The following is a 15,465-nucleotide window of genomic DNA, read 5'->3' as shown; positions in this document are numbered from 1 at the left end:
AATGAAGAAGATTTATTTGAAACTGAAATCTTTTGTAATTGAAATCTTAAGTCACACTTAAGACTGGAGTAATGGCTTATTCAAATAGATTACAGTTTAGTTGAACTGTAAAAATATTTCATAATATTAATGTTTTACAGTATTTTTATTAAATAAATGTGGACTTTGTGGGCATGAGAGACTTTAAATGATCTTCCCGACAACAAACTTTTGAACGGTATTGTACACTTTTGCATGTGCCTCAAACTACAGCATAATCCAGTGTTTTATGTATAATTGTTAGCAAAGAAACAAGCAGAGCCTATAAAATATGAAAATGTATTTCATTTTCCTCCAGTAGAGCAGCTTCTACAGCAAATGAGATGGAAACAGAATAATAAGTATTTCCTCTGCACCCTATTTATTGTATTTTTCCTTTGGTCATCATTTATCAAACATGCTCACTATCATTAGGCCATAACTAGAGGTCTAAATCGTGTATCTGTGTAGATGTGGATGTCCTACCCACACAGCTGCAGAGATCTGATTGGTGCTCCCAGTTGCTCAAGTATCCAGTCAGATGCCCTTTGAGAAGATCTGTAAACACACATGGAAGACTTTAATCATAAATTTGAGACATTAAAATGATTCAGAGCACCCTCATTCATCAAAAAAATGTATTTCAATATTGTTAGACAAGCATCACTATTTTATTGTTCATAACTTTATGTATGAATGAACATGAATGATAACCCTGATCTTTTAGCCACAAAATGAGCAGAAAAAAATACTGTAAACTTATATTGAAGGAGGGACCTGGGAGATATGTATGTGGACCAGAATATCACAGCGGCTTGTAAATGAGCTATTTTGACTTTTTTTTTTTTTTTTTTTTTTACGATGTTTTTAAATTGTATATTAATTTTCCATCCATTTGGAATACATAAATTTGATGAAGAAACAATTTTCACTCAGAAATTGTTTGTACTTTTTTTATTAATAATTACAAAGGAACAAGTAACACACTGAGTTATAAATTAAATTTTGAAATAGAAATGGTAAAACATACTCCAATAATCGTTAAATTTACATTTTTGAAAAATCATTTTACAGTGCCGTTTTAGCATAAACTAATAAACTTAATGTGATGCATATATGTCAGTCATAAATAAAACAGGTAAGAAACAGGTAAGGTTTATTAATGAAAAACATTAAAACACATTAACTTTATTAGTAGTACTATTACATAAATCTTACCTGTTTCGATTTTGTTTGACGGAATTATGGATTTTATTCAGAAATCATAAAAAAGGGCTTTTCTTCTAATTTTCTAGACAAGCAAGGATGTCACTGCTTCATAATAATATAACAATTTGACACGAATAGAATTGGGTATTGAACAAAGTCTGGTGCATATAAATGCATTATACCATCGTAATGCATGCGTTTGATTTATTTTCTACATATGGATTTGTTTCAAGCAAAGGCCAAAGATCTTACAGTACACACAATGTCTATTACCAACTATTCACCATCACTGTGGATCTATAATGAAATTAATTAGCAGCCATATAACAGAAATCATTTCCACCGCATGCTTGAATAAAAGCCTTTGTAGAAAATCTATTGCAAGTCATGGTACAGACACTGCACGTTCATTATGTTTGCATTTTTTTTAATTATGAGATTGAACAAATTCAAGAGGGCTTGAATGCAGAATGCTTTCCGTGGCCTCTGGATTCAAATATTACACTGCCTTTACAATGAGTTCTAAAAGACAACGTGCCAAGAAACTTTTCACCTCATTCGTCAAAGTTCTGGAAGCGTTCCATGGTGAAGAATCTTTTTCAATTTAGATCTTGTACGGCAGCAATGTTACAATTGAAGATTCCTGTTCCTTTAATCGCTGTTAAATACTGAATAATTGAGTAATGATTGACTGTTGCTCGAAAATACTGTAGCATCTCCAAAGAAAGACATAGTTGATTGACATTAATTTATGTATTTATTTGGTTTTTGACAAGGAAAAACTCTGCTCTGATCCACCCATCTGTGTGGCCTACATATAGAACTTACTATACCTGAAATCTGCTCTATTAAGTCACACTGACCCAGGATTGTGAGGCCTCTAAGGAATATGCCCTGTGGCAATCTCTCTTTCTGTCCCCACTACCTGACACCTTTACTGTGATACACACACAAAATAGGCATCACTATGAGAGTTCACAGATCTGTGATGGCAAGCATTAGACAGGTTTGAATAGCCCTATCAACGTCTCTGACAGAATCACAGCAGATTCATGTTCATGGGAATCTAGACCATTTGTCTTTCTTTCATTCTTTCTTTCTAGATGTGGTAGCTAAGGGGTTTTAGGTGTTTGATTGTATAGTTATGTGTTTGTAAAAATGTTCTGTGTGATTGATAGACATTTTTTATCTTTAAAAATCTTTAGAACCTGGTCAAAGTTTAAATGTTAGAATGTAAATGGTTTGTAAAACATCTAATGGCACTTGTACTGATGTTTAACTACATGCTTGCATTGCATTGGCCAAGCATTCACATCTGCATTTGCATACTTGTATCAAATATGTGAAAACATCTGTGAATGAAATGACACAAATGAATCAAGAACATCTTAATATCATATTTTCCTTCACAGGAAAATTGAACTTGTCTAAGGATGTTCAGATGATTTTACTTTACTAAAGTAAGACAAATAGGGAACATTCTCAGAATGTTCTGAAAAGGCTCTTTCAACATTCGAAATATTCTTCCAGTAATGTTAATAGAACATATTTTGAAGTTATCTTGTCTTTAATAACATTCTCAGAATGTTAGCACAAAAAAAGCTATTTATACATTGTTCATGAAACAATCCATCTAACATTTTTCTTGGTTGTTTTATCATTAAAGGAATAGTTCACGCACAAATGAAAATCTCCTGAAGATTTTCTCACCCTCTGTCCTTTCAAGATGTAGATGAGTTTGTTTCTTCATTTTAACACATTTGTAGAAATGTAGCATTACATCATTTGCTCACCAATGGACCATCTGCAATGAATGGGTGCCGTCAGAATGAAAATGAAAACAGCTATAAAAACATCACAATAATCCACAAGTATTGCACATGATTCCAGTCTATCAACTGACATCTTGTGAAGTGAAAAGCTGTGTTTGTTAAAACAAATCCATAGTAAAGGCTTTTTAAATTTAATCAGCTGCTTCTGGCCTAAATACCAGTTCATAATCCATAATAACACTTTCTCCAGTGAAAAAGTCCATCTCCTGTTGTCCTCTCACATCAAAATCCACCAACATATTTGTTTATGGACTGTTTTCACTTGTAAACAAGTGCATATTTCTCTCCTGATACAGAAAAGATTACTTTTTCAATGGAGAAAGCAATATCATGGATAGAGGGCTTATAGTTTAACCGGCAACTGCAGTTTGAGGTTAAAAATATCTTAATGATGAATTTGTTAATTACAAGATTATTATTAGTTTTTCACTTCACAAGACGTTATTTGATGGACTGGAGTCGTGTGGATTACTTGTAGATTATTGTGATGTTTTTTATGAGCTGTTTAAACTCTCATTTTGACGGCACCCATTCACTGCAGAGGATCCATTGGTGAACAAGTGATGTAATGCTACATTTCTCCAAATCTGTTCTGTTGAAGAAACTCATCTCAAATGGCCTGAGGATGAGTAAATTTTCATAAAATATTTGGGTGAACTATTCCTTTAAGAGAATAGAAAGGCTGTATCTACTGTGAACATGAATTCAGGCAATATCAAGGACATTTGATATTGATCAACAACAACAATGTATTATAGTACGCAAATATGCATCTTTGTTGTAAACAGACCATCAATTGCCATTGTAAAATATGTGCTTGCCCTGTTTTTTTTATTAAATATAGCAGATATTGTACATAATGGCATGCAGGCAACAAATTAATATAATGAAAATAAAAAGTGAGGTATTTTACAATCTTCAATCTTCTCTAAATTGTTATTCCTGTATAATACTAGATGTAAGCTTGCAGGATTGTTTCACATTAGGGATAAAAGATGATTACATACAGAATTTTGTTTAAAGGCAGAAAAATATGGCTTTTTTTCTAGTGAACAGTGAGAAGCCATTTTTTCTTTTTGGTGCATTCTGGGAAATTCAAGGGAGGAAACATTTCAGTGCACTGGAATGGTTTTGACAATGAGGCAGCCCTAGAAATACTACAGCTCCAGTGCTCTTACTACAGAACTAGGGACTGGATTGATACTGATTAGGAATGAGATATTTTGCCATCTTTCATTCATACCATCCATTCATCCAAATGAAATGAGAGATTACTGGGTGTCAGATTCAGATCAGTCAAAGATGTTGTATCATATTATTGTATGTGAGTTGTCTCACTTTCTAACTATACCCTCTCTCACTCTCTGTGTGTTTCCCCATCCAGTGACTGTTCTTTTGTCCTTTTAACTGGTGTTAATTAAATGAACAGGGTGCTTATGGAGAGGTGTCTTTCAGTACAATTAACTTGACATACTGTGGTACATTACTGCCATCTTTTCTGTGACCTTAAATAATGTAGATAAACTGTCTTCAAATTAATTGCCAGGTTAATGAGTTCGAACCGGGTTGTGCATTTCGGTAAATGGTTTCTAGAGTGCCAGCAGGAGGGAAGTGTAAGTATCTATTTGCTCGAAAAAGAAGGTTTTACCTTCGAGTTCACATTTTTCATTCTTAATAACTTTTACATTATTGTATTTGGTAATTTGCTTTTGTGTAAGTGTGTGTGTGAAATCTTTCCCAACACAGAAATCTATTGTATGGCTTCAGGAAAAGTAGTTAGAAGTAGCCTGAGGTCATTGTGTAGAAGGTTGACTCATTGGAAAAATAGGCCTCAACCTACATTTTTGCAAAACTCCAAAAACGCACCTCTATGATTACGGGGCAGGTTATCAATTAATATAGTGGTTCATGGTTCCTTGCACAATACTATGTTATGACCTCAAAACACTGCCAGAGTAAACTTTTTCTGCCATAGTAAACTTGCATGATAGCTCACCTGGGACAGCACTGCACTTGCAATGCAGAGTGCTTTGGTATGAGTACCTTGAAACATAGGTCACTATAAGAGCTCAAAGACTTGTAGATGCAATCTAAAATGCCATGGTTGCTTCAGCAAATGCACTTTTATCTGACGTTTGCTTTTGTTAAAAGTATCAGTAAGGTTTAGTGTAGGTGGAAAGTTATTTTTAGATTCACAATAGAGCAACAATCTTTTAGTGCTTCTCATCAGACATTTCATTTCTGAACTGCTGTGATACATACAACAAGCAAAACAATAAAATATTGCCTTAATCACTTTCATCTGTTTCGAATAAAACTAAATGCAGTTTTAGTACCACTTACTGGACATTTCACGTGCTGGGTTAAATATAACCCAGCACGAGCTATTGGGGTGTTTTGACCCAGCGGATCAACTGCTGGGTCAAAACAACCCAATAGCTGGGTTTGTCCCTTTTTAACCCAGCATTTTTTAGTGTAATATCATTTTGCTGACACAGTCGAATAAGAGTTTTTTTTGTGTTGAAAGAATCGTGTGCATATGAAGGAAGTCATGTGGGTTTGGAATAATCTTGAGTAAATAATTACAGAATAAATTTATTTTGGTAGACTATCCCTTTAATGTGCCATGTTGTTCTTTTTTGGATATACGAAGAGGAAAGAATAGGGAAAGGCAGGAAATATGAGAGATACTGGCAAGGACAGGACTGGATGAATTTACATTTCTAAGCAGAGCAGTCTGAATCCAAGTAAAAATGCGCATGCTTGTTTTTCCACTTTTGTGGGTCATGTGTGAGGGAAATACAGTCAAGCTCCTTACTGTATTTTTGCTCTTTATTCTCTCACTCTTATGTATTCATCTCTTGGCCATTACATTGCAGTGACCCAGAAAAGCATAAAATTGCATCAGTATGCCAGAAATGACCAAATTCAGTTTCAGTAACTTAGTAGAACACAGGGAAAGCACACGTTTTTTTTTAGAACAGGTGCTGGAGTTGTGCCGACAGTGTGTGTATGCTTTGTTTTCAGGCGTACGTGTTTGTTTTGTGTGAGCGATACTTCACGGAGTGTTTTGTAGTTTCTTTCAAGGACCTCCTGGTTACATCACCTGTTTCAGAAATCAATGGGTGAATAACCAAACACTTATATGTATATATATATACAGTATATATGTATTCATTTGTATTCCAGTCACAATAGGATGAAGCAGGCATTCTTTACACTGAGCACTACCCTCTGGGGTAGAAGGGTTTGAGGAAGTACTGCAAGAAAATACTGGGCAAGGATCATGTTGTCACTTGTGTCACTTGTGGTATTAATGTATACAATTTATTAATTGCAATATTTGTTGGCCAAATAGTTTAAAAGTTTAATCTCTCTCATAAATAAACATTACTTATATTCATTCTATAACCAATTTTCAAGAGTTTCAGATTCTTAGATGTTGTACAGTATGTGCATTTTTGATTTGCTTTATGAAAAATATGAAAATGCATTTACATTAACATTGAAATCAGCCCACTCATTTTGAATGCATGGCACAAAAAGGATGACACAGTGTTCTGGTAAACAGCACATGGAGAAGCATCAGATCTGTTGAATACTCAAATGAAGCATCAACCACCCGCCCCCAACCAATTTTACGGCACTTGGAACCTTCCACACACCAGCAGAATCTTAATCAACAGAGGTTACTGCAGATCGTGCCGTTTTAATTGATAGCCAGGGATGCCAGCTGAATTTCAAGCTTAGCAACTGATAGTATCACATCACCGGAAATGAGTGATACCTCATTATGTCAAGATATCAGGAGAAAGCAGAAGTACAGAAAAGAGATTAACACGAAATGCAAAATTAATGATGGCATGCAGTGGGTTCTCCCAAAGAGAATTACATAAATAACATACTCGCAGCAAAAATCTTAAATAGTATGTTTGGCTTGTTTTCCTATTAAAATATCCTTAAAACAAGATATGTGTAAATGAGAAACAAAACTGCATAAGATATTAAGACTTCTTTTCAAAGAAATATCTTGAATTAAGTTTATTTATCCTACCCCACTCTCAAACTGCCTTTTTAAAGCATACATTTCAATACATTTGGTCAGATTTATGCTTGAAGCAAGAAAAGCAATTGCCAGGAAGGTAATTTGCCTAAATTCAAAATATATTGTGTGAAAAGAAGCCTTAAAAGAAGCCGTTTTTTTCTCAAGTAAATATATCTTTCTTTTTTTCAGGATGTTCAGATGTTGTTTTACTGGAATACAACATATAAATACTGATTAAGAAATGTATGTATGTATATATGTATTTATTATTATTATTATTATTATTACAATTTTTTGTCGTTTAAGTAATCATAACTTAATAATTTATGCTGCAAATAATCCATTTTGTGACACAAGATGCTTCAGTGGGTCTTTTATTCAGGCAAATAATCACGAAAAACGACATGACAAAAGAGTTTACATTTAAATAGCTTATTATGCATCAGATAACAGAGGTCTGAGGACTTTGTGTGTGAGTTTTCAAAGCAACATGCAGCAACCAACAAATTGAATGAGCTCCAAATAGGCAGAATAGACAGTGTCCAAATTTCTAGAGCATCTGTCACCAAAACCATAATACAGGTGCATCTCAATAAATTAGAATGTCGTGGAAAAGTTCATTTATTTCAGTAATTCAACTCAAATTGTGAAACTTGTGTATTAAATAAATTCAATGCACACAGACTGAAGTAGTTTAAGTCTTTGGTTCTTTTAATTGTGATGATTTTGGCTCACATTTAACAAAAACCCACCAATTCACTATCTCAACAAATTAGAGTACTTAATAAGACCAATAAAAAAAAACATTATATGTATATTGTCTTGAATCATGTCTTGAATATATTAACATCTATCCATCCATCCATCCATCTATCTGTCTGTATATTTTTACTCCTGCTCAGTTAGCTGTATAATGTGCATTTTTTACAGTATGGCATACCATTTCTTTCCCAAAAGGCATTTTTTCATCAATGGAAAACACTTTTTACAAATCATTACTTGACATTCAGCAGACATTTTGTTCTGAATGGCATAAGCAGTGGTGACAGTTCCACTGGGACAGCCTGTTTATTGTGATTATGTATTGCTCAAGAGCACAATGGTAGAAGATGTCTCCAGTTTATGATTCACACCTTTGACTTTTGTGTTAGCAGCCCAGATCAGGACATACTCTTATAGATCCCCTTAAGCAGTGGTTCTTACTTCCATTCCTGAGGACCCCACAGCACTGCACATTTTGTGTGTCTCCCTTATCTGATAGACTAAGTTTAGTTAATGCAAGCTCTCTGTTAATGATTTAAATCAGGTATATACTGTAAGTAAGGGCATATTAAGGATAAATCCAAATATGAACATTGTATGTGGGTCCCCAGGAGTTGAAAAGGGATAATGCTATAGATATGTTTTTGAGACTATATCTTATTTAACTAGTCAGAATAAGGCAGATGCCAGAATGGGTTGTGTGTGCATGACTCATCCTTGAAAACCAGGAACAAAGCATTTAAAGATAATATAACCCAAATGAGCCCAAAATATATCCCCCCGAAAATGAAAAAATTTAAGTCTTCCTGCAGGTTACTCATAAAACACTGATTTATTCAAGAATGAATCAAATAACTGTTTTAATGAGTGAGTCTCTGAATTATTCCCTCAACCATTCTTTTAAAATGCTGATTCACTCAGGAACAAAGACCACTATTGTGTATTGCTCGAAGACTCACAAATGCTTTGCAGAATAAAAAGACCGCCAACATTGTGTTATATATATATATATAAAAGCATCATCACATTCGCAATCATGCTGTTTTGCGAATATCAGAACGTAGGCACCAGGCAGGTTGTGTGATGTTGCTTTCATGTGCAATCAGACATTTCCTGTTTCCCACTTTTAAAGTAATTAAGATTTTGTCGCATTCAAGTGTTTTGTTATTGGAAAGAATAATCTATAGAATATATTTATTCAATATATAACACATTTGGAATAAACTGGAGTGTTTCATTCTTCTGATAGGTTGCTGACGATTTCAGAATATCGGTCAAATAAATGGCTTTTTCACTGTGTAAAATACATCAAATATGCATCAACTGTTTATATATATATATATATATATATGTAAATATACATGACTAATGGCAAAATATAGCAAAAAAGATGTTGTGGGGAAAACAAATAAGACTTAAAAGTCACTAAAGCAGGGTTATTGGTAGTTTTACAGACTGCCTTACTCATCACACTAACCACTGGGCTGCAACTACATGCATTTCTGCTGCAAGATATCTGCACATTACACACACATATACATAGGAAATCTGGAACCCACAGATTCTGTATGCATGTTTAAAATTTTCCTGACTTCACGCTTTACAAAACAAACAGCAGAACTTTCTGCTGCTTTAGTAATTTAATATGCTGTCAAGCTGCTAAAAAATGTAAACTTAATTGAAAGCTTTTATGTAAGCAGATATAAAAAACATTTATTTTTAGTTTAAAGGTTTTAAAGAATATCTGTTTAATGCAATAGGTGTATGTGCAAGCATATTTTTCTTGTGTCATTGTTTTTTTATTTATATTAAGGATTGTTTTGCATCATCACCATTATCCTTCACCTAGACAACATGCAGGCAATTTCTGGCAAACATTAGGGAGGAAACGACAATGTCTGAACATCAGCAGTCTCAGCAGGCGCAGTATATATTTTATTATGCTCCCTGTGACATATATAGGAATCCCTCATATAAAGAGCCATTTTTGCATACAGTTTTTGCCGTTTTTGCATACAGCATCGACTTATATATGCATGCTTACTTTAAAAATATTATTTTTAATTTTAATGATCTCAAATAAATTTTGAAAAGCAGAAAAGGTATCAAAGTTGTAGTCGCTAATAAAACACTTCCAAAAGAAAAAAAGAAAAGGGAATATTTGGACATGAATTATGGAGTTATAAATTATGATATTCATTATAGCATTTATACACATATTTTATACAGTATATTTCAGTGTAACAGGATGTCAAAAAAGCTGACAGGTGAAATGAATTGTTTGCTGTAAATGAGTTATTTTAAAGCTTATTAAATCTTATTATATGCAGTATTTAGCATTTTAATTTAATGATAATATGGCCAAAATACTAAAGCACTCCAGAACACAATGAAGCGAGATAACAGAAACCTTTTCATCATTTATCCAGGTTACCATGACAGCCCGAGGGTAGCAGCTCCTTCTCTCTCTGTCTGTGTGTGTGTGTGTGTGTGTGTACCTAAATAAAATATTTTAAAAAATTTTTACTTATTTTATTTCATCTAGTTCCCATTTCTCATTTAGTTTAACTTGTACTAATATAACTAAAACTAAAGGTGAAATAAAAATGAATAAAAACATATTACATAGACACAAGAAATGTATTAAAACTTTAAAATGAAAATGGAAAATATCTAAATAAAAACTAATTCAAACTATTCATAAAAACTATAATAGCATCTCAGTGATACTAAAATAACACTGGTGAAATCACAGACATCCAATGTAAATATTTGCAACTCAAATGTCATTTAGAAATTGAATCCCAACTGAATCATGCTTATGGTGAGTTATTGGTTAAATAAATATGCGTACTGCAGCAGAGCAAGAGAGCGTGAAAGCGCTTGTACATGGGGATGAGATGAGACATCAACTGTCTCTTGATCCTTTTGTTTGTTCATGAACTCAAGGGTGTAGAAGAACGTTGATGGCTTTCTGCATGTAACAAACACACACATATGCATTACACATCTCACAGTCCTCACCGTCAACTTCAGACTCATTTGCATCTCATTAATTATTCAGAAAAGCTTCATAAATATGCAAACTCAATTCTTACTCTAACTCATTTGCTTTATGCCATCTGGCCATTAAGCAACTTCTAAACAGTTCATTTAGAGAGCCATCCATGCACACACAGGCAGACAGGTATCTTCCTGCATCCAATTTACATACGCAAACCACATAGACTTGCTGATCCAGCTGAAGAGAAGACCACCAAGGTCAAGGTGTCTCTTCCTATATTCCCATTAGCTCTCTTATCTTTCACTACACATTCCACATATTTAAGGAGTGTTTCTCACTCTGTTTCTACACTACAATCACATCTCTTTTTCTCAGGATATGTTTGTAATAGTGTGGTATTATGCTATTTCTGCAGTGTACAGTATGTGGCACATTGCGGTGTGGATGAAGCACACGATGCAAAGGTAATCCAGAAGTGAGTCTTTAATTATCAATCCAAGAGCGTTAAACACAGAAGAACATAGGGGTAAAACACCACAATGTAACTTCAAAGCAAGACATTAGGAACTGAGGAAAACACAGGCGTATAAACACAGGGAACGTGATTAGGCAGAACTGAAACAGGTGGAGTAATAATTCAAAACAGGTGAACAGAATAGACTAATCAGGGAACAACGGAAAACTGGGTCAAGGCAGAATGAACAGAAACACAGAGAATTCAAAACCAAACCAAAATATAAACGTGACAGTATGTGTGCTGTACATGCTATCATGAAATAGCCCGGATGACCAACTTATGCCAAAATATGCAGTATGCACAGAGTACTGAATCCCAAAATACATTGCGCTTCACTACATCTTCCATTTCAGAATGAAATTGTAGTTTAGCGAATGAACCAGAAATAATATTAGCTGCTTTTTTTAACATTTGCATCTCGAATCATTACACAAAATTGGATTGAAAATGCAAAGTAACTGCTTTATTTTCAAGGTGATAACTGGATAGCACTTGGAGAATTAAAGGAATAGTTCAGCCAAAAATTCAAATTTGCTCTAAATTTCCTCATCCTCAGGTCATCCGATGTAGATGAGTTTGTTTCTTCATTGGAAAAGATTTGGAGAAATTTAACATCAATAAACAACAAATTTAACAGAGGAAAATTGTGAGTGTATGTAACGTAAAGATCCTGTAAACACCTTAAACTGTGCTCAAATATTAGATAAAGGTCATGAACTGTTTAAGCGAAGTATAGATGTTTTTTTTTTTTGGACATTCTGGATAAAAGCTCATTTAAAGTGCATTGCCAAATAAACATATCATTTCAAAAATAAATAATTTTTAATTACTTTTCAGAGTCTTTTTCAGTATAAATGCAAACCAAAAACTGTTCTTAACTATATATTAATCAACAAAAGTATGCAAACAATTATTTTTCTTTTTCAAACATTTATTTTCATCTTTAACTTCACATTGTCAAATGAACCACCAGTCAGTAACTGATTTAAGTCTTACAAGCCTTCAATACAGCATAACACATGAAATTCTAGCTGTTTGTGTTTGATTCACTAAAAATAACTTGTTCATAGGAGTCAATTGTTAAAAATTTGGACTACCCTGGTTGTATTGTACTGTATGTTTTTGATTCACTAAATATAACTTGATCATAGGAGGAATTTGTTCAGGATTATAATTACACTGTGCAATGAATGGTTGTTCATTTGACAGTATAGTTACAATATGAGTTTTGTCTGAAGAACTATAAGTAAACAAATGATTGTAATAAGCTACCACATTTTAGTGTTTAGTTTTGTTAATACTCCATTAAGGCCATTTATTGGTTTGCATTAATGTCAACTCTACAAAGTCATTAAAGTCATTAAAAAGTCAACTTTTGCAAAACGTTCTTTTAAATGTATTGCTTTGTCATGTTTTTGATTCACCAAAAGAATTGTCTCACAAGAGTCATTTGTTCTTGATGAATCTCTAACCCCAAGTACGAGCAATGGTAATGATGCTTACCTCAGCAAATTACACAACTTCAGACATCTGCTAGCATAATCACAATCCGTTTTACTGTTTGGCTTGTGTTATGTACATTGTGAATCATTTGGAAAAGATGACATAAAATTACCATTTTTGATTGAAAAAGAAAGAAGAATCACACACACAGCCTGTACAAATCCTGGGGCTTGGGCACAGCATCTGGCATGCCCTCTGTCTATCTGAACACCTGTCCATTTACCACTTGCCCACCTTTCTCACTTTCGCTCACATAAATAAAACATTTTTCATGACTCCAAAGGTGAACCACACACGTACACACACACACACACACACACACACACATACACACCTGGTCTCCATCTGTTGTCTCTGTGCTGTAGGCACTGCACTTATTGGCAGGTACAGAACTGGCTAAAGGGCACAGGATGGTGCTCCTTAATTACATATCTCATTCCATTATGACCTAATTAAAAAAGCAGAAATCAGAAGTGTGAGTGAGTGAAGTGAAGAATATAACACATTCTGTGTATATAACACATTCCGAATGTGATGTTCTCAAAATCATCAGGGTGCACTGCAATGTCATTTTTAAGTCAACTGTGTATGTGAATTTGTTCAAGAACAGAACTCTTTAAAAAAAAAAAAAAAGGGATAGTCCTTTCATAAATGTTTTTTTAAATTTTTTTATTTCATGTCGTTCCAAACTTTGTGACAATGATATTCCGATGTTGCTTGGACTGACATTATTCAAAAATCTTAATTTTTCATTTCTACAATCCCTTGGAAACATTGTGGTGTAAGTGGTAACACTTTACCATAAGGCTCTATTTGTTAACTAGTTAACATGAACTAACAATGAAAAAAGACATCTAAAGCATGTATTAATCAATGTTAATTTCAGCATTTACTAATACATTATTAAAATCAAAAGTTGTATCTGTTAATGTTATTTAATGGATATCAACTAACATGAATTAACAATTCAAATTTGTATTTTTATCAATCAACATTAACAAAGATTAATATACTGCTCATTACTGGTTAATGTTATTTAATGCATTAACTAATGTTAAAGGGCCTTACTGTAAAGTGTTACTCTGTAAGTTTTGTGCCTTTGGTGGAATAGAACTGCAAAAAAAAAGATTTTAAAATGTATATAAACAGGTGCATCTCAATAAATTAGAATGTCGTGGAAAAGTACATTTATTTCAGTAATTCAATATAGAAGAGAGACCAGAAAGGGAACAGATTCCAGTACAGTCTAGTGAAATACTTCATGGGATGTTCATTTAACTGGGTGACCAGATCTCAAGAGAGCAGTGCCTGTTGTCTTATTCACATTACATGAGTAGAATAAAAAGCAAAAGAAGTAACACAGCACTTTAACTGATAGCCTGATAATGATTTGATCATGATATTAGTAGATCGACCTCATTTCATATTGTATGCCCGAGCAAGGAGGGGGCCCGTGATTTGCTGTGGAGTAGATTGACGGACATCGGTAGTCACATATTAGCGCTATTATTTAGTGGAGTTTTCCGTTACATTTTCCGTTATATTACCATTAGTCACATTTGAATTTGTTTTACCAATCAAATGCATTTATTATATATTTTACTTTTGAACAAACTGTGCAGGCAGCCTTTCTATCAGGTGATCGATGCGCCTAATGTCTGCATTTACCTCTCTTCACTTCATTCTGGTGTAATCTAGAAATGGTCATGCAAAGAACAATCTTCGATAAGTAAAAATGTCAACTATTCTAAAAAAAAAATGAGGAGAGAGGGGAAAATATGAGTTAGTCACTAAAATCCACAGCTAGTTTATTTTACTAAAGCTGATGATGGAGTGGGAGTCGTGGAACAGCAAATGGACCGGGCATATGGAGCAGATAAAAACAGCGTCATCATCCCCACAGATTTTAGGTTTTAGGTTAGTTTGATTATTAACTTGATAGATGTATAGTGCTTTTTGTGTTTGAACAAACTCTATACGCCTAGTATATTCGCTTATTGGTTGAGAAATTCATTTTGCGCGTCATGATGTAAGCTTTTCATTTAAACGCATTTTAAGCATTTTGGATTAAAAACTAATTTAAGAGTTCAGGGACATTAAGCAGTGGGGCAGAATTCATTTTGGCAAATGCGTGCGTTAAGACAGTTTCTGATACTTGCTTGCAGTGGCGGCTCGTCGGGGGAGGCAGGGGAGGCACAGCTTCCCTATAATTTTGAGGTGAAAATGGGAGGAGGACGATTTAATGTTAATAAAATTCACAATTCATTTCAGTTCATGTCTCAGAATGTGTATTTTTTGTTTGTAATTTCACAGTTGTAATACCATAACATGAAAGCGCCGCTTTTCTATCGCGAATGTGCCGAATCTGCTGATGTAATTACAACCGCTAATGATAGAGAAGGGGAGGGGGAGGCCGGGGGAGAGCTGAGCTCTCGTGCCTCCATTGGTAAAAAAAAATTAGCCAATCACCATCGAGTGTTCACTTTCAGCGCTGAGGAGTGTTGAGAAAAGAACCCTCATAGAGGAGGCTAGCCTCCCTTCTGATATCAACCAATCATCACAGAGACGTAAATTA

The sequence above is a fragment of the Sinocyclocheilus grahami genome, unplaced genomic scaffold (assembly GCF_001515645.1).
Source record: "Sinocyclocheilus grahami isolate Dianchi unplaced genomic scaffold, SAMN03320097.WGS_v1.1 scaffold132.1, whole genome shotgun sequence".
In the NCBI taxonomy this organism is placed as follows: Eukaryota; Metazoa; Chordata; class Actinopteri; order Cypriniformes; family Cyprinidae; genus Sinocyclocheilus; species Sinocyclocheilus grahami.
The sequence above is the reverse complement of the archived record's forward strand: the minus strand, read 5'-3'. Positions refer to the sequence as shown.